This window comes from Mobula hypostoma, chromosome 3 (assembly GCF_963921235.1).
Source record: "Mobula hypostoma chromosome 3, sMobHyp1.1, whole genome shotgun sequence".
In the NCBI taxonomy this organism is placed as follows: Eukaryota; Metazoa; Chordata; class Chondrichthyes; order Myliobatiformes; family Myliobatidae; genus Mobula; species Mobula hypostoma.
In genome coordinates this window covers 65830714-65852376 of record NC_086099.1, presented here as the reverse complement: position 1 = coordinate 65852376, position 21663 = coordinate 65830714, and the positions used below count along the sequence as shown (strand labels likewise).

Here is a 21663-nt window from a genome sequence, read left to right as displayed (position 1 = left end):
GAGCATGCGTATTCCCTGGCTAGAACTGGCGCGAACGGGATTTGAGCGGTGCGTGGGTTTTTGCAGAAGGGAAAGGAAATATATTTTCCCCACTTTGAACAAAGCTTTGCTTTTTCTCCCCGCTGATATAACTACTTGAGAAGTAAGAATTAGAGACTTTTCAGGTTGCATACTTGTAATACGGGGCTTAGATAGGGTGAATGTGCATAGTACTGTCTTGGAAATTTTAACTAAAAACTGGACTTCATTAGTAAAAGGTATAAAAAGGACCTGAGGGAGAATTAAACTCAAAGCTTGGCCCTTGTATGGAATACGCTGCTAGGGAAAGTGGTCGAGGCAGGTATAATAACAAAATTGAAAAGATACTGGGGTAAGTACCGGATAGGAGGAGGTATATATGATTAGTTAGTGGGCACCTTGGTTGGTATGGATACGTTGGCCTGAAAGATCTATTTCCATGCTGTGTTACCGATTTGCACTCCGAATTGCAGCTTCTTATGTTGAAGAAGGTTATGGCTGAGCATTGACTTTCTGGACTGACTTCTCTTGGTGTCAGAGATTTTAATCTACTGTACGTAACAAGTGACTATATTCTTGCTCTTTTTGGGAATCTCTAACCCTGTGAATAAAATTTAAAGCTGAATCTGGATACTGGAACCTTTATTCTCTGACTATGCTCCTAGTTGTATATTATGTGGGTAAATAGTTGAACAAATTTGGTCCTGGGGCTATTTTGTGTTTGCTTGGGCAGTTGCAAGGGATTACCAGCATTAATTTTACTGCCACAGGGTAGGGACTATCCTGCCTTGCTATGACTCCAAGTGCTGCAACAGCTTACAATATCTTTAAAAAAAGCTCTGTTGACCAGCCTCTGTGAAAAGAGTACTTATTACTTACTGCCTGTTACACTGCTGGTGTTTAGGGCAACAATGAAGGTTCCCCCACCTCAGCTTGTATAGAAGGATTCTTCATTGCTGTTTCTGTAACAATTGTTTTTTTTTTGATCAGTTGGAATTAATCCTAAACTGAACCCCCAAACTTCGAGGACTGGTGAACCACACAGTCTGGCCTCTACCCTTTGACCTGTTTGGCATGGGTGACCCTACCAAGTGCTGAAAACTCATTTTTTACAATTAATTTGGTGGCTTGTTTTTGTCTCATTTATGGGTAGATATGTTATCTGTAGTTGGCTTATGGACATAATTTCTCCTTTAATTTTGCCAGTCCTTGTATGATAAGTCTTATGTGGGCTGGTATATGAAGAAATTCAACCTCCATACTGTCAGAGACTGTAGCATAGACTTGGGCTATAAAACTGAATCTGAAGTATACTGGTGTAGAACCATTCAATAAATTCCACAGGTTCACCACGTTCTGGCTAAAGAAATTCCTCCTTGACTCTATTCTGAAGGGATGTCCTTCTTTTCTAAGCGCTAGTTCCAGACTTTCCTACTGTAGGAAACACCTTCTTCACATCCACTCTATCAAGGCCTTTTGTGTTATACAATTTCACAATTGCAGTAATTATCAATCACATCCAGAGTAAAATAAGTAAAAAAAAGAGAAAAAATCAAAGGCAATGCAAAAAGGAAATATAAAGTACAACTTTGTCATTTTATTCAGGCCGTGATGAGAAAGAATCACAATGCTAATGGCTTAAGCAACAGAAGAAAATAGACACACTGCTGAGACAAGCTATTGTGTAAGAACTAATGGACTGATGTACAAATTAATACTGCTGAGACTTTCACAATGACTCAAGGTCCTTACTCGATGTTGAGCAATTCTAGGAATTGATTACCTAGCTGAAATTCTAGAGGCATGAAGACAAACTGAGTGCAAAGTGCAATGCAAAATGTGAATTCCATCAACAAGTCAGGCAGCATCAATGGAGGGAAATTTCTGGTGAATCACAGCGATGACTTGCAGCAAACAAAACTAACTTCTTTATTGATCACACTTTTTCTGGAAAATGATCACTGCAATCAATAGCCTATAACTTCCCTTTTCTTGTTCGCGCCTTGTGGTGCATCAGGCAGCATTTTTGTGGTTTCCTTAGCATTTGATTGTTTTTTACGAGGTCAAATTACTACCTCGAAGCACAACCCAGCACGGAAGGAAAACTTGCAAGGAGCCAGCCAGATCTGAACTTGGAACTATTTGCTTCAAGGTCCGCTGCTGACGCCCTACATTGACTTATAACTTCCCTTTTGCGGGTGAGCTTTTGAATTACCTATAGGACCTGATATTTTTGTGGTGTAGACTGAAGTCTTGAAGGGGCAGGACAGTTGTGGCATAGTACAGACCAAATCGAGCCAGTGAGGCCTGGGCCCAAGAGGAAGGAACAAACTAACATATGGCCAACGCTGAAGCGGACTTAGAGCCGATTTGAAGCGGTGGATCCAAGGCATAGGGAGGCAGATTTGATGCTACGGGGCCTGTGGCCGAGAGCGGGGAATGAACTGATGTTTGACCGATTTAAGCATTGGGACTAATTAGAAAGATGGGGTATGGGGCAAATTGAGGTGGTGGGGCCCAGGCTTGAGAGCACATTGAAGGAGCTGGGTCTGAGAGCGAGGAATAAGCTGAGGTATAGACGATTTAAATGCAGGGCCAGATTGAAAAGGTCAGGGTGTTGGGGCCAGAGGCGAGGGACGGGCTGGTATTCATCTCGCTGCTTGGCAAGGTTTACCCTTCTCTGCGCTGAACTGAGACTGTGGCCTGCCTGCAGCTAACAGGCTCCTGGATCAATCAGCTGTAGCTGGCTTTGTGGCTGTGAATTCACTTCTGTTCTGAATGTTATTTGTAAACATTTTATTGTTTTAACGATTTGTTCTTTTTTTGCACATTGAGTGTTTGACAGGTTTTTTAATGGGTTCTATTGGGTTTTGTGGCTACCTATAAGGAGATGAATCTCAAGGTTGTATATAGTATACATTTTTTTATAATAAAGTGACTTTAAACTTTGAATTTTTAACAGTCATAGATTTAGGCTGAGACCTTTCATCAGCACTCCGATCTGAATTATGCTTTTGGACTGGAAACAATGATATGCAAATACAGTATGCAGGTTAGAGGAGGAGAATGTGAATCTGACCTGGAAGGGCTGCTTGTGTTTCTGGATGGTAGTGAACAAAGAGCAAGTGCTGAACTTCTTACGGTTGCAGGGAAAGGTGCCAAGGAATAGATTAGATATGAAATGGAGGAAATGTGATTGAGGACTCTATCAACCACAGTAGAAAGGAAGCCACGTTCGGAGTAAAAGGACTGGAATGGAAGGCCTCATCTTGAGAGTAGATTCTGCGGAGATGGGGAAACTGAAAGGAATGAAATTCTTAGAGGAAAATAGGTGGGAGAAGGTGTAGTCAAGGTAACTGGGAGTCAGTGAGTTTACAGAAAACAGCAGTGGATAGTTTGTCTCCTGAGATGCAGACAGAGAAATTCAGAAATGGGAGAAAGCTGTTAGAAATGATCCAAGTGAACTTCAAAGTTCAAAAAAGTTCCAAGTAAAATTTATTATCAGAGTACATGTGTCACCACATACAACCCTTGAGATTCTTTTTCTTGAGGGTGGTATGGAAGTTCTTAGAAAATGTGATAAAATTAATGAGTTCCACACAAGTGCAGGGGTTAGCACCAATGCAGTCATTAATGTGGCAGGGAAAGAACTGGAGAGTGATGTCAGAGTAGATTTGGAACGAGGACTGTTGACTAAGTCAAGGAAAAGATGAACAGTGTGTGTGCCCATGGCAGCATCTTTAATTTGTAGAGAGTGACAGGAATGAAAAGGGAAGTTATTCAGGGTAAGAACAAGGTCTGCCAGGCAGACGAGAGTGTTAGTAGACAGGTGGTGTTTGCATCTCTTTCAGAAAGGAGCAGAGGGTCCGCAGACTTTTCTAACTGGGGTTAGAGGTATACTGAATGTCTGTGGTGAGGATAAGGCAGTGGGGGCCAGGGGATTGAAAGTTGTCATAATGATGGTGAGCATACGAGGTATCAGACAAAGGTGGGAAGGGACTGGATAAGCAGAGACAGGATGGAGATGACAATGAGATCAGTTCAGTGGGACAAGAACAGGCAGAAACAATGGGCCTACCAGGACAGTCCTTTTGTGCATCTTGGGTAAGAGATAGAAGGATGCAGTGTGAGGTTGGTGGAGTGTTATGTTGGAAGCTGTGGAGTGTTGATCTGATGTGATGAGAGCTACGAGGGTCTGGAAGGCAGTGGCCTGGTGTTCATTGATGGATGTTCCAGGGACAGGTATGAAAAAGTGTGAAAGAGTTGCCATTTGGCTTCTGCAAATGTAGAGGTCAGCCTACCAAATCACAACTTATATACAGATTGGATAATGAGGTTGCGATTGGTGTTAAGTAAGCACAGGTCTTTGTGTTCAGATGGGGTAAGGTTCGAGTGGGTGAGGGGAGTGGAAGAATCAGGATAGATGATGTCACATTGGCATCTGGAAATGAAAAGTTTGAGGAAGAGGAGTATTGAAGATGTGAGATGGGATCATCAGTGGGATATAAGAATTCCTTGCCAAAGGAGTAGGATGGGTTTCAATGGAAGGAGAAGAGCTTGATATGATATAGTTAGTGCTTTAGCCTATTTAGCAAGTTGAGCATACTCAAGTAGAAGGGAGGGGCCATTATGAAGATTTGTAGAACCAAGAAAAACTTGGTTGAGTTTTTTACTGGCTCTGAAATGTTCTCATAGATCTGCAAAAGCTGAGATGACTAGTGGAGAGCTGTACAATTATAAAGTTGTATCTGAGTTGTCTTTAGGAGGTGAAGAATGAAATCCAGTATATAAAAGCAAAGAAACAATACCTTTGGGTCAAATTCAGAAGCAACAGTTCAAAAGTTGATATGATACCTAAACCTTATGGATATCAGGAGGACTCCAAACCAAAACAGTTACAATCCTAAATTTATAGTTGGTCATGTTTTTATTAATTTAAGGTATGTCCCTATAATTTCTCTTCATAGTCTCAAGATTCGAAGGAGTAAATTTAGGATGGAAATGAGGAGGAATTGCTTTTTCCAAAGAGTGGTGAATCTGTGGAATTCTCTGTCTGATGAAGCAGTGGAGGCTACCTCAGTAAGTATATTTAAGACAAGGTTAGATAGACTTCAGGGAATTAAGGGTTATGGGAAAAGGCAGGTAGGTCCATGGTGGAGAACTGCATTCATAAATTGCTGCAGTCCTTGAGCTGTGGCTATTCCCACTATCCTGTTAGGTGGAGAGTTCCAGGATTTTGATGGTGAAGTACTGTCTGTGTGTGTGTGAGAGAGAGAGAGATACGGAATATAGAACAATACTGTACAGTACAGGCACATTGGCTCATGATGTTATGCCACCCTTTTAACCTATTCTAAGATCAATCTAATCTCCCCCCTCCCCTACATAGCCCTCCAGTTTTCTGTCATCCATCTACTTATCTAGGAGTTTCTTAAATGTCCCTTAATGTACCACTAAGCCGGCAGGGCATTCCCCACACCCACCACTTTCTGTGTAAAGAACATATCTCTGACATCCCCCCCAAACTCCCCTCGAATTACCTTAAAATTATGCCCCCAATACTGACTGTTTTCACCCTGGGAAATAGTCTCCCTCTATCGACTCAATCAACGTCTCTTATCATTGGGAGCGTGACACTGTTGATCAGAGATAGTGTCACAGCTGCAGAAAAGGTGGATGTCATGGAGGGGTTATCTACGGAGTCTCTTTGGGTGGAGGTTAGGAACAGGAAGAGGTCAAATATCTTTACCGGGTGTTTTTTATAGGCTGCCCAATAGTAACAGGGACATTGAGGAGCAGACAGGGAGACAGATTCTGGAAAGATGTAATAATAACAGGGTTGTCGTGGTGGGATGTTTTAATTTCCCAAATATCGATTGGCATCTCCCTAGAACGAAGGGTTTAGATGGGGTGGAGTTTGTTAGGTGTGTTCAGGAAGGTTTCTTGACACAATATGTAGATAAGCCTACAAGAGGAGAGGCTGTACTTGATCTGGTATTGGGAAATGAACCTGGTCAGGTGTCAGATCTCTCAGTGGGAGAGCATTTTGGAGATAATGATCATAATTCTGTCTTCTATACCATAGCATTGGAGAGGGGTAGGAACAGACAAGTTAGGAAAGTGTTTAATTGGAGTAAGGGGAAATATGAGGCTATCAGGCAGGAACTTGGAAGCATAAAAATTGGGTACAGATGTTCTCAGGGAAATGTACGGAAGAAATGTGGCAAATGTTCAGGGGATATCTGCATGGAGTTCTGCACAGGTGAGTTCCAATGAGACAGGGAAAGGATGGTCTGGTACAGGAACCATGGTGTACAAAAGCTGTTGTAAATCTGGTCAAGAAGAAAAGAAAAGCTTACAAAAGGTTCAAAAATAGGTAATGATAGAGATCCAGAAGATTATAAGGCTAGTAGGAAGGAGCTTAAGAATGAAATTAGGAGAGCCAGAAGGGGCCATGAGAAGGCCTTGGTGAGCAGGATAAAAGAAAGCCCCAAGACATTCTACTGATGAAGTTTTAAGGATATTGGGGCATGTAAGAAAGGATTCTTGGACTCTTGTAAATAACAGGTTAAAATTAAGTGCGAACTTAGGTGTGCTCTGTTCTGGATGGTGTCCTTCACTGCAGCACTGCTTGTAGCTTATTTAGATTAACGACTCACAGCTGTCCCTTGAGAACGACATGGGGGCTGAATTCACACAGGTTGCATATATCATGCCTTATGATTTCACATCACTGATCTAAGTTCCCTCGTTTGTTTAGGGAGAACTCACTGATAAGGCAAGAATCTGTCTGTAATTAAAGCCTTGATTTGGTGGACTCTCTTAATTAAGTTTTGCTGTAACTGACTTGGCAGGAATATCTGTTCAACTGAGTGTTCTTTGTTTCTCCAGTTCTATAAATTGTCATGTTTTTGAGTGTTACACAGAAGCTCGTCACGAGCCGCCAGAGAGAGAGAATTTCTGTCTCTTTGATGTTCAGTTCCAAGCTTCTCACCGGCTGAGCTCAAATGAATATTGGTGAAAGGATAAATTAAAGAACTGTGTGATATGATTATTGGTCCGGCAAATTTAAGTTTATATTTGGTGCCGTGACTTGGATCCCAACATAGGGAATGTTTCTCTGGGCTGAGTAAGCGACCGAGGGTTTGAATCAGACACAACTGAGTGGTAGGGCGCCCCGAGGTTTTTTACCTCTGGTCACTCCTTGTGTCCGGTCACGCCCCAAGGAACCTGTACCTTGATGGGATCCAACGAACCACCTGGACCAGGAGAATAAGGTAAGCAGTTGTTTTTGTGAGTATTTACGCAGGATAAGGCTAGCAGTTGTTTTTGTGAGGTTGCTGCGGGTGACATTGACTATTCTGTATTACGCTCGGAAAGGGATTAGGAGCCCCAGTCGGGAGAAGTGGTCGCCGCTGCTGAACAGATCAGGTAAAGGGTTGCGCATGCCTCAGGATATGGCCGGGTGAAATTTGATGATAAGGATATGAGACTGGCAGCCCGGTAAATTTCTCACCTCGGCAACAAAATGGGGCAAGCTCAGGATAAGGGGGTAACTGACCTGGTCTATTCTAATTGACCCGGTGGGCCAGTGGCAGTGGGCTGGTAAATTGAAGTAACTAATTGGGTGTCACGCGGTTGACCCGGTAAATTGACCAGCACAGGATGGGACAGGCGTTTGGCCAAACAGGGTAAAGGAACTCCCCTGCAGTTTCTCTGGATGGTAAGTGCAGCGCTAACAAAGAAACTGGGAAATGGTATGTGGCCACCAGGGGGAACTTGTGATATAACCTCTTGTGAACAAGCAATAAATTTAATTTGGAAAAAGAATTGTGGTAAAAAAGTGGAAATTATTGAATAAAGAATGGAAAGATAAAGCTGATATCAGATGGAATTGTACTTTACTGGCCAGTTGGAGGAAGGGGTGTAGAGGTATGTACGTCAGAAGGAAATCCCAAGAGTTGGGAAACATTAAAGGCAGAATGTGAATGGGTAGATGGGAGAAGGAAAAAGAGAATGAGAAAAGCAAAAAAAACAGGCAAGGGCAGATATGGACAGACAGGACGTTTTAAATTGGTAGTGCCGCGCGTGAGATCCAGAGCCAATATGGGATTGTGAACCTAGATCTGGCATACCGACCCTGTTTGAGGACAGTGACCGCGATGAGGATTGAGCATCCACTGTATCCCCCACCTTATCAGGGGCCGAGTGCACCCAGTGCGCCCGAACCCCAATCCTCCCAGTGCTCAGATACAGTGGCCGCTCAGGTAAAACAGCGGCGGCAGGGAAGGGGAGGCTCTGTATACCCTGAGATCCAGGAAGGGAATACTGAGGATTATTCCGAGACGGGGGCTGGGGCGTGGGGGGAAGAATCCAATAAAACCATGCACCCTGGAAGCCTCAAGAAATGATAATGATCATGAATCAGGCCCCAGATAGAAAAGAAAAACCAGCACAGTTTAATGCGACCCCACAAGATTTATTCAGTCTCTGCTGCATGATTCTCTCAGCTGATGAGGGGCAGAAATGGAAGGCAGAATTAAGATACCAAACCTATCAGGAGTTACAGGTGGGAATCCATAATGAGAATGAACAGACAGACAGGACTGGTGGTTCCCCATATTACCGTTAGAGTTGGCCCTGGGTTCAAGCCAAAGAGCCTAGGGTTCCTTGCCTACAGCCTGACGAAACAAGCCTCCAGCACCGAGGGAGACTGGCAAGACTTGTCCGCGGGCCAACTCCGATACTGGAAGGAGTCGGAGGTGAAGATGAGACACCTGGTAAGACACTCTTAATAATTGACGGAACCCAAGACATTGTACCGCATCCCTGAGCAATTTCAGGCCATGATGACGGCCGCACCAACTGCCCCACCCCTGTCCGGATCACCGTGAAAGAAGGAGAGACTCTACCATCCCTTCCGCAATACCCCCTCAGGCCCGAGGCAACGTTTTATGAAGATGGAAGCTCTTTTGTGGATCCAACAGGGAAATGATATTCTGGCTATACGATAATGACGGACAGTGAAGTAATTGAGGAAGCCTCTTTTCAAATAGCTGTCTCTGCCCAGAAGACTGAGCTGCTTGCTCTGACTCATGCCTGTATCCTAGCAACAGACTAAAGTGCGAACTTTTACACAGACTCCCGTTATGCACTGACTACGGAACTTTGGGGATTCCTGACTTCCTCTGGCCACCCCATTAGTAATGCTACCTTTGTAAACAACTTACTCACCGCTCTACAGCTACCTCGAGTTTTGGCTATTATTAGATGTGCAGCCCATACTCTACGGGGGAATCTGATGAGATATTTAAGGGTAATGCTTGGGCTGGTGCAGCAGCAAAACAGACAGCCTTGGACCCCACGCGTTTAGTCCCCTTGGGAACCCAGCAAGCTCCTATTAGACGAAATCTAAGGATGGGTATGCCAGATATGGGGGAAATACGTAACTTCCAGGGGGACGCCCCTGAAGGAGAGCGCAAGCTATAGTCCCAAATGGGTTGCCACCTTGAACTTCAGACCAATTTATGGGTGACCCCTGTGGGACAGGTCTGTGTTCCCTCTGTGTTCTTACCTATCTTGATATGTTTGTAGATTATGTACGTAATTGTACACACTTGGGCAAGGAGGGAATGGTTAATACTTTATTACAAACTTGGTGGCTCTCTGATTTCCAGAAAGCAGCTGAAAAATGAGCTAAAGCATGCTTAATTTGTAAAAAGACAAATGCTGGAAAAGAGATGCCCTGTGATTCTGGAACCACTCCCTTGCCCGGTGGGCCTTTTGCTTGTCTGCAACTTGATTTTATAGAATTACCTAGAGTACATTGTTGTAAGCATTGTTTAGTAATAGTAAATGTATTTTTTAGATGGATTGAAGCTATCTCCATGACTGACAATACTGCTACGACGTGGTAAAGATATTACTAAAAGAAATTTCCTCGCTATGGACTTCCAGAAATGCTAAATTCGGACAATGGGCCATGTTTTGTGACCAAAATAAATGAGAAAGTCTGTAAAGAACTTGCTATAAAACAGTAGTTCCACTGCACCCATCATCCGAGAGCAGCTGGCATAGTGGAACGAACCAATGGTACCTTGAAAGATAAGCTGGCCAAACTTACACAAGAAACTGGATTGACCTGGTTGAAGATTTTACCCTTAGCCCTATTCCACATGAGAATCGTGCCATCAAGTAAGACGGGGTTATCACCTGCAGAAATTATCTACGGGAATCCTTTGAGAACCCCATGGGGAACCCGACCTTGTTTGCTGCTCCTCCCTGAGAGCTTACCTGCATAATTAGATATGCATACCTTGGGGAAGGAGATGGGAAAATACTTATACAAATTAACTAAAACTCTCCAAAGCTTGCATTCATAGATACGACAGGCCTATCGAGAGGACAAAACCCAGCCTAAAGGTGACTACCCCACGATTGAACCTAGAGATTTTGCCTGATCAAGAACTGGGATTGAGGGAAACTCTGATCTCGATGGAGAGGAATACACTCACCATGACTGATTCTAAATATTTCAGAACAACCAAGAAAGGAGAAATCTTTGAACTCAAAGCAGAACTCAACAGTGACAAGAAGGAGATAAAGAAAGAAGCAGTGAAGAAAGTGATTGCGTCAATGACCATTGGCAAAGATGTCAGTGCCCTCTTTGCTGATGTCGTAAACTATGCAGACAGACAATTTGGAGTTGAAGAAGCTGGTGTACCTCTACCTAATGAATTATGCAAAGAGCCAACCAGATATGGCAATTATGGCTGTCAACACTTTTGTTAAGGACTGTGAAGATCCCAATCCACTCATCAGAGTGCTGGCCATGAGCACAATAGGCTGCATCCGTGTAGATAAAATTACTGAGTATTTGAGTGAGCCCCTGTGAAAATGTCTAAAGGATGAAGACCTTTGTGTATGAAAAACTGCTGCTGTCTGTGTAGCCAAGCTACATGATATCAATACACAGCTGGTAGAAGAGCAGGGATCTCTGGACACTCTAAAGGATCTGGTATCTGAACCTAATCCAATGGTCGTTACAAAATCTCATCCAAACAGCAACTTGTTAGACCTCAATTTTCAGACAATCAACAAGCTTTTAACAGCCTTAAATGAATGTACTTTATGGGGCCAGATATTTATTCTTGATTGTTTGGCCAATTATAGCCCAAAGGATGACCGAGAAGCTCAAAGCATCTGTGAGTGTGTGACGCCACGTTTATCTCACACCAACTCAGCTGTTGTCCTGTCGGCTGTAAAGGTTCTGATGAAATTCATGGAAATGTTTTCAAAGGGCTTGGATTACTATGGCACTTTATTGAAGAAACTGGCTCCCCCACTGGTAACGCTGTTGTCTGCAGAACCAGAATTCCAATATGTTGCCATCCAAAATATCAACCTCATTATACAGAAAAGATCTGAGATTCTTAAGCATGAAACAAAGGTTTTCTTTGTAAAATACAGTGATCCAATATAAGTGAAACTGAAAAAATATTATGATTCGATTGGCTTCTCAAGCCAACATTGCACAGGTTTTGGCAGAATTGAAGGAGTATGCCACTGAAGTAGACGTTGACTTTGTGCAAAAAGCTGTGCGTGCAATTGGACGATGTGCAATTAAAGTTGAGCAATCAGCAGAACGCTGCGTGAGTACGCTACTTGACATCATTCAGACAAAAGTAAATTCATGTCGTCCAAGAAGCTATTGTAGTAATAAAGGACATTTTCCGTAAATACCCAAACAAGTATGAAAGGGTTATTGCAACACTTTGTGAAAATCTGGACTCATTGGATGAACCAGAAGCAAGAGCAGCAATGATATGGATAGTTGGAGAGTATGCAGAAAGAATTGACAATGCTGGTGAGCTATTAGAGAGCTTCCTGGAAGAATTCCATGATGAGAGCACATGGGTTCAACTACAACTTTTGACTGCTATTGTGAAACTATTCTTTAAAAAAAACGACTGAGACAGGAGCTGGTGCAGTAAGTTCTAAGCTTGGCGACACAGGATTCCGACAACCCTAACTTGAAGGACCGTGGCTATATATGCTGGTGTCTACTTTCTACAGATTCAGTGGCAGTGAAGGAAGTTGTATTTGTAAAAAAACCTCTGATTTCAGAAGAAACTGATCTTATTGAGCAGTGCTCCTTGACGAATTAATCTGCCATATTGGAACTCCAGCCCCTGTGTACCATAAGCCACGCAGTGCATTTGTGGAGGGGCAATCGAACAGACTGCAAACGTGTTATTGAAGGAACTGAGTAGGAGGACTCTCTTGGTCTGAAGGAAAATGTATTGGTTGATAGTGATGATTTGCATTTCGGAAGTCTGATTATATTAATTTTGATTCTTGTCTGCATTTTAAGATGCCTTTGGCCATGTTTTGTATCTTGTTGTAGAAGTGACCACCTATTGTGTAAGTTTATCATGTAATGATAAAAAGGAGGGAATGATGAAGTTTTAAGGATATTGGGGGATTTAAGAAAGGATTCTTGCACTCATGTAAATAATGGGTTAAACTTGTGCAAACTTAAGTGTGCTCTGTTCTGGATAGTGTCCTTCACTGCAGTACTGCTTGTAGCTTGTTTAGATTAACGACTCACAGCTTGACGACTTCCCTTGAGAATGACATGGGGGCTGAGTTCACACAGGTTGCATACATCATGCCTTACAATTTCACGTCTCTAATCTAAGTTCCCTGGTTTGTTGAGGGAGAACTCACTGATAAGGCAAGAATCTGTCTAATTAAAACCTTGATTTAGTGGATTCTCTTATCTAAGTAATTAAGTTTTGCTGTAACTAACTTGGCAGGAATATCTGTTCAACTGAGTGTTCTTTGTTTCTCCAGTTCTATAAATTGTCATGTTTTTGAGTGTTACACAGAAGCTCGTCACGAGCCGCCAGAGAGAGAGAATTTCTGTCTCTTTGATGTTCAGTTCCGAGCTTCTCGCCGGCTGAGCTCAAACGAATATTGGTGAAAGGATAAAGTAAAGAACTGTGTGATGTGGTTATTGGTCCGGCGAATTTAAGTTTACACTACAAGTATGTGAAGAGAAAGAGCATAAGACGTGAGAAAATAGGACCAATCAAGTGTGACAGTGGAACAGTGTGTATGGAACCGGAGGAGATAGCAGAGGTACTTAATGAATACTTTGCTTCAGTATTCACTGTGGAAAAGGATTTTGGTGATTGTAGGGATGAATTACAGTGGACTGAAAAGCTTGAGCATGTAGATATTAAGGAGGAGGATGTGCTGGAGCTTTTGGAAAACATCAAGTTGGATAAGTTACCGAGACTGGATGAGATGTACCCCAGGCTACTGTGGGAGACGAGGGAGGAGATTGCTGAGCTTCTGGTGATGATCTTTGCATCATCAGTGGGGATGGGAGAGGTTGTGGAGGATTGGAGGGTTGTGGATGTTGCTCCTTTATTCAAGAAAGGGAGCAGAAATAGCCCAGGAAATTATATACCACTGAGTTATACTTCAGTGGTTGGTAAATTGATAGAGAAGATCCTGAGAGGTAGGATTTATGAACATTTGGAGAGGCATAATATGATTAGGAATAGTCAGCATGGCTTTGTCAAAGGTAGGTCGTGCCTTACGAGCCTGATTGAATTTTTTGAGGATGTGATTAAATACATCGATGAAAATAGAGTAGTAGATGTAGTGTATATGGATTTCAGCAGGGCATTTGACAAGGTAATGCATGCACGGCTTATTGAGAATGTAATGAGGCATGGGATCCAAAGGGACATTGCTTGGTGGATTCAGAACTGGCTTGCCCACAGAAGGCAAAGAGTGGCTGTAGACAGGTCATATTCTGCATGGAGGTCGGTCACCAGTGGAGTGCCTCAGGGATTTGTTTTGGGACCCTTACTCTTCATGAGTTGTTATAAATGACCTGGATGAGGAAGTGGAAGGGTAGGTTAGTAAATTTGCTGATGACAGAAAGGTTCGGGGTGTTGTGGATGGTATTGAGGGCTGTCAGAAGTTACAGTGGGACATTGATAGGATGCAAAACTGGGCTGAGAAGTGGCAGATGGATTTCAACCCAGATAAGTGTGAAGTGGTTCATTTTGGTAGGTCAAATATGGCGGCAGAATATAGTATTAATGGTAAGACTCTTGGCAGTGTGGAGGATCAGTGGGATCTTGGGGTCCGAATCCATAGGACACTCAAAGCTGCTATGCAAGTTGACTCTGTGGTTAAGAAGGCATATGGTGCATTGGCCTTCATCAATCAAGGGATTGAATTTAAGAGCCGAGAGGTAATGTTGCAGCTATATAGGACACTGGTCAGACCCCACTTGGAGTACTGTGCTCATTTCTGGTCACCTCACTACAGGAGGGATGTGGAAACTATAGAAAGGGTGCAGAGGAGATTTACAAGGATGTTGCCTGGATTGTGGAGCATGTGTTAAGAGAATAGGTTGAATGAACTCGGCCTTTTCTCCTTGGAGCAATAGAGGATGAGAGGTGACCTGATAGAGGTGTACAAGATAATGAGAGGCATTATCGTGTGGATAGTCAGAGGTTTATTCACAGGGCTGAAATGGCAAACACGAGAAGACAGTTTTAAGGTGCTTGGAAGTAGATACAGAGGAGATGTCAGGGGTAAGTTTTTTATGCAGAGAGTGGTGATGGGCTTCCTATGATGGTGGTGGAGTGTGGATATTATAGGGTCTTTTAAGAGACTCCTGGATAGGTACATGGAGCTTAGAAAAATAGAGGGCTATGGTAACCCCACGTAATTTCTAAGGTTAGGACATGTTCGGCACAGCTTTGTGGGCCGAAGAGCCTGTATTCTGCTGTAGGTTTTCTCTGTTTCTGTGTTTCTATCAGTTTGTACACCTCTTTCAAGCCAACTCTCATCCTCCTTTATTCCAAAGAGAAAGGCCCTAGTACGCTCAACCTACCTTCATAAAGCATGCCCCCGAGTCCAGGCTGCCTCCTAGTAAATCTCCCGCTATAAAAATGTACATATTAATGTGTTTCATTGCTGCTATATAAAGCGGACCAAAGTGTGATGCACCTTTCAGCTGTTTTCTCCGTATCTATTGCCATTATATTGTGTAACTGATTCATGTGATGTATCTTCTTAAACTATACAACTCTTTCAGAGAATCTGAATTATTCCATTTACATCAACAACTTATCACTCAACATATAAATAATAAATGTGCTGACTTTAAAATAAACCTCTGCCTCTTTAGATATATGTTTGCTGTGTCTTCATGCATTGTTTAGAAATCACAGGTCAGCCGAGTAGAAATGTGGGAAATCCAACGGTAAATCTTAGCCATTCTGAGAATTAGACCATTGTCTTTGAACTGTTAGTTAGTATTCAGTGAATACACAGATGAAATCTTTTTTTCCATAGTGGGCCTTACATGACTAATTTGTGACATTAACACATCACGGAATTCTAATTTAGGCTTCATCTGTGAATATGCAACATTACTAAAAATAGCTCTTTTCAGATCTCCAAGGCGACTGTACACAAACAGGAGAAATCAGCAAATCAAAAATAAAGATAAAAATAGAACCGAGTTGCTTGGATTTTGAAGATGGATTTGCCTTGTAAGAAGCCTTCTTCTTCATCAATATACTGGCTTTTGACAAATCACATGAGATAGCCAATAATATTAAAGAGGGTACCAAATGTTTCTTCAAGCGCAGAAGAGAGGCGAGAGTGGATATTGGACTACTGGAGAATGATACTGGAGAGGTAGTAATGGGGAACAATGAAGTTGTATTTCACATAAGTCTTCACTGTGGAAGGCACTAATAGTACAGTGAAAGTTCCAGGTGTCAGCGGACATGAAATGTGTGGAGTTGCCATTACTAGAGAGAAAATTCTTGGTAAACTAAAAGGTCTGAAGGTAGGTAAGTCACCTGGACCAGATGGTGTATACCCAGAGTTAAGAAAGAAGTGGCTGAAGACATCATGGAGGTATTAGTAATGATCTTTCAAGAATCACTAGATTCTGGAATGGTTCTGGAAGACTGGAAATTTGCAAATGTCTCTCCACTCTTTGAGAAGGGTGTGGGCAGAAGAAAGGAAACCATAGGCCAGTTAATCTGACCTTAATGGTTGGGAAGATGTTAGAATTGATTGTTAGGGATGAGGTCTCAGCGTACTTGGAGGCACATGATAAAATAGGCTACAGTCAGTGTGGTTTCCTCAAGGAAAAATCATGCCTGACAGATTGGTTGGAATTCTTTGAAGAAATAACAGCAGGATAGACAAAGGAGAATTGGTTGATTGAATTGAATTGACTTTATTTCTCACATCCTTCACCTACGTGAGGAGTAAAAGTATTTACGAGTTATATCTCCATCTAAATATGCGTTCAGTCATTTATAATAATTTATAATAAATAGAGCAGTCAGTGTAATATAGAATACACTCAAATCAGCAGGAGATCATCAGTCTGATGGCCTGGTGGAAGAAGCTGTCCCGGAGCCTATTGGTCCTGGCTTTTATGCTGTGGTACCGCTTCCCAGATAGTAGCAGCTGCAACAGATTGTGGTTGGGGTGACCGTGGTCCCCAACAATCCTATGGGCCCTTTTTACACACCTGTCTTTGTAAATGTCCTGAATCATGGGAAGTTCACAACTACAGATGCACTGGGCTGTCTGCACCATTCTCTGCAGGGTCCTGCGATTTAGGGAGGTACAGTTCCCATAGATGGTGATGCAGCCAGTCAGGATGCTCTCAATTGTGCCCCTGTAGAAAGTTCTTAGGATTTGGGGGCCCACAGCAAACTTCCTCAACCGTCTGAGGTGAAAGAGGTGGTATTGTGCCTTTTACATTTACTTGGATTTTCAGAAGGCCTTTGACAAGGAGCCAGACATGAGCCACACAACAAGTAATGAACCCATGGTTTAAAGGAAAGATTCTCTCTTAGTCAAAGCAGTGGCTGATGGCAGGAGCCAAAGAGTGGGAATACAGGGAGCCTTTTCTGGCTTGCCGCTGATGACTAGTGGTGTCCCACAGGGGTCTGTTTTGGGACCAATTCTTTTACCCTGTATATCAATGATTTGGATGATGGAATTGATGGCTTTGTTGCAAAGTTTGCAGACAATACGGAAATAGGTGGAGGGGCAGGTAGTTTTGAGGAAGTAGGCTACAGATGGACTTAGATTAGGAGAATGGGCAAAGAAATATCAAATGGAATAGAGTGTTGGGAAGTGTCATACACTTTGGGAGAAGAAATTAAAGAGTTGACTAAGTGGAGAGAAAATACAAAAAAAATGGACTTGGGAGTGCTTCTGCAGGATTCTCGAAAGGTTAATTTACAGGTTGAGTCTGTGGTAAGGAAGGCAAATGCAATGTTAGAATATAAAATAGAATATAAAAGCAAGGATGTAATGTTGAAATTTTATAAAGCGCTGATGAGGCCTCACATGGAGTATTGTGAGCAGGTTTGAGCCCCTTATCTGAGAATGGATGTGCTGAAACTGGAGAGGGTGCAAAGAAGATTCATGAAAATGTTTCTAAGATCGAATGGATTGTCATATGAAGAATGTTTGATGGCTCTGGGCCTGTACCCACTAGAATTCAGAAGAATGAGTGGTGACCTCATTGAAACCTATCGAATGGTGAAAGGCCTTTATAGAGTGGATGTGGAGAGGATGCTTCCTCTGGTGGGAAAGCCAGACCAGAGGACACAGCCTCAGAATAGGGAGGCATCCTTTTGGAACGAAGCTGAGGAGGAATTCCTTTAGCCAGAGAGTGGTGAATCTATGGAATTCGTTGCCACAGGCAGCTGCGGAGGCCAAGTCTTCATGTATACTTGAGGCAGAGGTTGATAGATTCTTGTCTGTTCAGGGCTTGAAGGATATGGGGAGAAGGCAGGAGATTGGGGTTGAGGGGAAAATTGGATCAGCCATGATGAAATGGCAGAGCAGACTCGATGGGACAAATAGTCTAATTCTGCTCCTATATCTTATGGTCTTATGGCCTTATATTGTTAGATTGACTGTTTATCCGTAAAGTGACGCTGTGATGTACAGGAAGTAATAAAATAGTAGTGGAGTTAGTGGGTAGAGGTGTTGATCAGCCTTACGGCTTAGGATAAGTGTTTTTCAGTGTGCTGGTTGGCATGGATGCTACATAGCCTCCTCCCTGATGGGAGTGGGGCACACAGTCCATGAACTGGGTGAATGGGATCCTTCATGATGTTACTGGCCCTTTTCCGACACCTTTCTGTACATTTGTCCTTGTTGGCAGGTAGGCTGGTGCGGGTGATGTGTTGGGCAGTTTTGACTACCCATTTTAAAGCCTTCCGAGCCAGTTTCCGTAGCAAGCAGAGATGCAGATCGTCAGGATGCCCTCTACTTCATATCTGTAGAATGACAAATGGATATGCAAAGTCTAGCTACGTTCAGACTCCTCAGAAAGCAGAGGTGTTGGTGAGTTTTCTTAACTGCGTAGAATGTGTTGTGGGACCAGAAGTGGTTGTGTATGATGTGTACTCCCAGGAGATTGAAACTGTGTGCAGTTTGAACTGCTGTGCTGCCAATCTGAGTGGTGCGAGTTCCTCTGAAGTTGACAAGTATTTCTTTTGTCTTGTTGACATGAAGGAAGAGACTATTTTCCTGACACCAGACCTTGAGCTCATTTACCTACTCTCTGTAGGTTGTCTTATTGCTGTTGGAGATGAGCCTTACCACTGTCATGTCGTTGGCGAACTTGACAATGTGATCAAGGAGGACTGTTATTGCAGGCCAGTCATCCCAGTCCTAGGATATAACTTGAAGTTCCTCAAGGAGACTAATTAACTTCAGCTTCTTCTTTTGGCTTTGTTCCATCATAAGGTCAGAATAGAAGATGTTTGCTGATGATTACATTTGTTCAATTCCATTCACAATTCCTCATAAACATTCAGAAATGGACTAAACATTTACCTTACGAAAGCTGCCAAGAAGTTATCATATCTGATAAAAAGAGAGTTCTGTAATTTAATGGCACTACCATTATTAAAATATGTACTGTCCATTTTCTGGAACTTACTGTTGAACAGTAATGTAAATATATATTAATATACTGTAAATATAGTAAAACTCCAAAAGTTGCTATCCAATTTTTTACAAATACCAGTGATTTTGCATCTATCTCAGCAAGTTGCACACCATTCTGATGAGATCTGCTATTGGTTTGAGAACACTTGAATAGGGTAGACTACTCTTTCATCCTCACTTGCTGTGAATCCTGGAATTCCTCACTGAACAGCATAAAGGGGTGGCCTCACCAGAAAGACTGCAGAGGCTTCACCACACCTTCTCTGGTCTTGTTGGCCATTTCTGCAGCTTCCAAAATGAATGCGTAGCCCCCTGGTAAGCCTCAGGCTCGTTCAGCTGGCTTTCGTCTAGGGGGAGCAGCCTTCAACCCCACCAAACTGGGTAATCGAGTTTGTGTGGAGGCTGTGTGATGTACCCCACCACGCCAAATAACAGAGCGTACCTCATATATGATTAAATGATTACACTTTATAAGTATTTTACTGGAACTATGTAATTAATAGAGATACAATTAAAAAGGAAATTAAAAGGTGCCAGACTTATCAAAGTTCAACCACTTCGTGCACAACTATTGGAGTTCAATTAACGGAGTCTTATTTCCATCATTCGATCCCCGCCGACCTCCTCGACCCGCTGCCTGGGGCCAACCACGGTGGTCGACCAGAGCGCGTCCAGCACGTCCTTCCTTTTCGGTTCTCCTCCCAAAAAGCCCTGGGCTCGGACTCCCTCATGGGTCTGATCCTAGCCCAGCTTACAGCATCGCGTCTCCTTTCTCTGTCCCCATCGCACCTTCTCTCCAAAGCCCACAAAAACAATAGCTTACAGACACACAAGAAAGAAAAACATCGACCCCAATTGGTCAGCAAATGAATACAGTTCTCATTATCAGTAATTATAACCCACACAAGCTGCTATAGAGAACCACTGTCTCAGCAGTTAACAGCACAGAGAAGCCATTTTATTAGCCTTAGCAGTAACATAAAAGAAGAAACCCGTTACAAGTGAGTAAGAAAATAAATTTCTACCAAATGTTTTGTGATGATTTCTGTGCTGAAGGCACTATGTAATTACAAGTTTCTGCTGTACCACTAGATGGCGATAGTTCCCTTTGAAAATACGCGTTCTGCATCTGATGCTCTGATGTAGTTAGAAACAAGTTTCATATGAACTTTATACAGTATGCTTATTATTTTAGTACAATTCCAGGGGAATTTGTGAAGAATAAATCTCTTTAGTCAATAAAAATTAAAGCAATATTTCTGGGGATTAAAATGGGGGTCCATATGGGACCTATATTCTACAATCCAAGGACACAGCAAAAATCTGGGTCACACAATTCGTAAGAAATAACCACGACAGGTGAGTAAAACTTTTTGCATATTCCAATGAGGAGTCTGTTTTAGGTACCTTTCTGGAAATTCAGTCTCCCTGAGATGCTGCTCAGCTCTCACTACCCATCGAAAAGGCATTTTATCCTTAAATTCGTCTGGATTCAGAGTCCAAACAATTGGTTCTCAAAGTTCTCCAGACCTCAAATTGACCATGCCTGACTCCCTTCCTCCTTTTCCATTTTACCCTCCCACCTGCACTTCAATTAGTGTCACTCCTGGCAAGGCATGTTGACCAGAACCCAATTCTTCAGTCAGGTGAGCTTCCTGCATAGTGAGAACAAGGGCCAGCGTCTCAGGATTAGTACATAGAAGACCTGAAGGCCATTTACTTGTTAACTATAGTACTTGCAGATTGACTTAAATAAATCTCTAGGTCTTGATCTTTCCTTGGACTATAATGCATAGCATCATTACAAATGGAATTTCATGTTGAAGATATTAGGTATTCAAAATATGTTCTCAAAGAATTGTGGTTGGATTGTACCTGCACAACTCAGTTTATAGCTACTGTTTATTGTAGCCAGTAGTGAGACTTGGCTGCATGAGGGATAGGACTGCTTATTATTCCGGGGTTTCATTGTTTTAGAAGTGACAGAGCAGGAGGTGTTAAAGAGGAAGGGGTGGCATTAATAATGAGGAAAAGTGTTATAGCAGTGCTCAGACAAGACAGACTGGGAGGCTGGTCCACTGAAGCTACATATACGGGTGGGACTGAGGAATAAGAAAGGGATGACCACATTAATGGGGTTATATTATGAGTCACACAATAATCAGCAGGATTTTGAGGTGCAAATTTGTAGAAATATAGCAGACAGCTGCAAGAAAGTTTGTGATAGTAGGTGATTTTAACTTTCCATATATTGACTGGGACTCCCATACTGTAAAAGGACCAGATGCAATAGAGTTTGTCAAATGTGGTTAGGTAAGTTTTGTTAATCAATATATAGACATTCTTAACTAGAGAGAGTGTGATACTGGATCTTCTGTTACGGAATGAGGCACGGCAGGTGACATATGTTTGTAGGGGAACGTTTTGGATCTAGTGTTCATAATTTTATTACTTTCAAGATAATTATGGAGAAAGATAATTCTGGTCCTTGCGTTGACATTCTTAATTGAGAAAGGCTCAATACGGCATCAGAAAGGATTTGGATAGTGGATAGGTCGTATTTTGGCAAAGGGATGCTTGGCAAGTGAAATATTGTGAGCACAGAGTCTG

The 21663-nt window shown here is 42.5% G+C and overlaps 1 pseudogene; it reads left to right on the top strand.

Annotated features, from left to right (window-relative positions):
• The first annotated feature begins 7 nt into the window (after positions 1-7).
• On the top strand, positions 8-15196 carry LOC134344056 (AP-1 complex subunit beta-1-like; annotated as a pseudogene).
• The last annotated feature ends 6467 nt before the right edge of the window (positions 15197-21663 follow it).